This window comes from Chinchilla lanigera, unplaced genomic scaffold (genome assembly GCF_000276665.1).
Source record: "Chinchilla lanigera isolate Chin_1 unplaced genomic scaffold, ChiLan1.0 scaffold00036, whole genome shotgun sequence".
In the NCBI taxonomy this organism is placed as follows: domain Eukaryota; kingdom Metazoa; phylum Chordata; class Mammalia; order Rodentia; family Chinchillidae; genus Chinchilla; species Chinchilla lanigera.
This window is the reverse complement of record NW_004955437.1, coordinates 159,029-161,850: the sequence shown is the minus strand read 5'-3', so window position 1 is coordinate 161,850 and position 2,822 is coordinate 159,029. Positions and strand designations below refer to the sequence as shown.

The following is a 2,822-nucleotide window of genomic DNA, read 5'->3' as shown; positions in this document are numbered from 1 at the left end:
GGAAAAGGGCGTCAGCGCTCAGTTCGCCCAGACTCACCTGGCCGGGTGCGCGGGGGTCTGGGGCCCGGGTTTAGCGGCTCCCCGGGGCGGGATGGCGGTGGGGCGGGGGCGGATGGCGGCGGATGGCGCCGGGTTCGGCTCCTCCCGTCTCCCTCGCTCACTCCGCGGCTAGGCTCCGACTAACGGCCCATCCGGGCAACCGCCGCCCCCGGGAGTGCCCCCCCACTCCCGCCTCCCTCCGCGACTGGGCACGCCCCCTTATTTACATAAAGGGCGGGGCCCTTCCTGCCTACCCTTCTTTACTTCCAGGGCTGTCCTTATTTTTAAAAAAGGTGTGCGGCGCTTTCGGGGGTTATTTGCATAAAGAGGAGGGAGTTATAGATGCGAAGGCGCTGATTGGCTGCGGGGAAGAGCCCCCGGCGTCGGCCGTTGAAACGTGTAGACGGGGCGGGAATGCGACGCCGGTCGGCCGGGCGGTTGGGGCGCACAATTTACACGAGAATGGTGGGAGAAAGAGGCGGAGCGTGCGTCGTGCGTCCGTGGAAAGGAGGGAGTGGAGAGACGTAGGGACGCCAAAAGTGGAAGAAAGAGGTGGAAGGTCGGAGGTGCTTTCAGCGGAGACTGAGAGGACTGGGTGACGGGCAGCGTTAGCTGTTAAAGGGTAGAGTACCTAGACCCGTTAAGAGCCCGGGCTCACGCATCCCTTTGAGAGAGGTTAAGGCACCGGAGAGGTGGGGGAGCCTTTCGTTTATTAAATCGCGTCATGCAAATGAAGTGAATAGAGAGACCAATCCGAGGGCCCAGAGAAGCATAGGCGTTCTTTGCGTAGCTCTTATTTGCATAATATATGCAAATCAATGAACAAAGATAGGCTAGGAATGATTTCTTCATCAAGATACCGGCAACCAGTGACTGAGACGGGCACTTAATTTCATAAGAGTAGATTTTTACGTTTGAGATTCTTTTTGGAGATTATTGGGGATTTGTATTCCCCCCAACAATGGATTTTATTTTACAAAGGGCACTACTGTTTTCTCTTTGTCTCTTACTACTTGACTGTAAAACCCTCCGTCCTGCATGAGTTATAAGAAATAAAGGTAGGTAGAAAGGAGACATAATTTTAAAATTGTACTTTTAAGAAACACTACAGTTTCAGGACACAAAAGTTTCTCTAACCTTTCTGCTGGGAAAACACAAAATCTGTCTGATTATCTATTTATGGGCATAACGACGTAATAAACGCAGGGTGTGGTGGCACACGCCTACACTCCAGCAGGTGGAGGCTGAGGTGGGAGGCACCGTGAGTGGGCTACACAGTGAGTGCAAGGACAGTCTGAGCTACATAGTGAGACCCCGTCTCAAAAAAATTCTAAATAATTTTTAAAAAGAAAGGCGGGCAAAACAAGCCCCTGGGCCGGACGCAGCTCACTCCCAAGCCCCACATTCCCCTCTGTGTACCATTTTTCTGCTAAATAAGTCTTTTCTGTGCCCCCTACTGTTATAGCCTGAAAATTATTTTTTTTCTGTGACAAGAATCAGCGAACACCTATGGGTGGGGTGAGTTGAAGTTGGGCTCCTTGGGAAACCTCAGAACCCACGTGGTAATATCAGATCTACTACCTATGGACACCATTCAACAACTATTTTACTCATTTATTTTTATCTTGTTTATGGGAGGGACAAGGTCTTGCTCTGCAGTTCAGACTGGCCTTGAACTCACTATGTAGGCCAGGCTGACTTTAAACTCACCAGGATCTTCCTGCCTCAGTCTCCTGAGTGCTGGGATTGTAGGTATGTGTCACCACGCCAGGCCTCCGTTTATTTCTTAAAATATCAGGCCTCTTAATGGATTCCTGTTCTTTCATCCACTTAAAATTTTTTAGATAAAGATTTCAGAGAAGGGCTGGGGTGTATCTTAGTAGTAGAGCACTTGCATATGCAAGGCTAAATTGGGTCCCCAGCACTGACAGAAAGAAAGAAAGAGGGAAAAAAGACTCAGTGAGCAATTTGTCAAAACCACAAAGCTTATTTTGTTGGAGACTGTTGGTTCAACATAATCCTTGCCCCTTCAGAAGCTACTGCGTGGATCTGGGCTTGGGGGCGGGCACCTGTAATCCCAGCACTCAGGGAGGCTGAGGCAGGAGAATCACTGTGAATTCAAGGCCAGCCTTAGCTACAAGGTGATTTCAAGGCCAACTTGAATTGCATAGTAAAACCCTGACTCAGAGACAAAACAAAATAGCTACTGGGTGATACACTGATAAAAGAAAAATTTCCTAGTTGGGCATAGTGATGCATGCTTATAATCCTTGCATTCTGAGAGGCTGAGGTAGGAGGATTGCAAGTTTAAATCCACCCTGGGCAACATAGAGATTTAGCAAGACCCCATCTCAAAACAGAAAATAAAAAGAACTGGGAATGAAGCTCAGTGCAAAGGCTCTAGGTTCAGTTCCTAGTATCGCCAAAACCAAAACAAAATCCTACATCAGTTTCTTAGGATCAGTGTTATCTTACACTTGTAGAATCCATCTTAGTGCATGGAACCATCTGCCCATAGGAACCATCTGCCGGAGACACACAGAATTGTGGATAGATGGTTTAGTTGGGTAAATCATTGCTGCTTTTTCCTCAAAGACACTTCTCCCAAAAGCCAAGGGCAAATCCTCACAAATAAAATCAAGTTGACACGATCTGGAAGGGGAAGGTTATTTAATTCAGTTTGACTCTGGCTCACGATTTTGTCTTTTTCCATGTTGGGGTCATTAGAAGGCCTTCAATCCCACCATGCACACATTCTCCTCTCTCCCTCCCTCCCTCCCTCT

General features: G+C 48.5%; 1 protein-coding gene across 2 annotated transcripts in view; it reads right to left on the bottom strand.

Annotated features, from left to right (window-relative positions):
- Prrc2a (proline-rich coiled-coil 2A) overlaps positions 1-233 on the bottom strand; it is a 14,608-nt gene extending 14,375 nt beyond the window's left edge. Inside the window, exon 1 of one of the 2 annotated variants that reach the window (XR_261814.2) lies at positions 38-233. The gene's annotated coding sequence lies outside the window, so the exon portion shown is untranslated. The remainder of the gene's footprint in view (positions 1-37) is intronic. The other variant, XM_005389330.2, reaches the window with a different exon arrangement.
- Between the last annotated feature and the right edge of the window lie 2,589 nt (positions 234-2,822).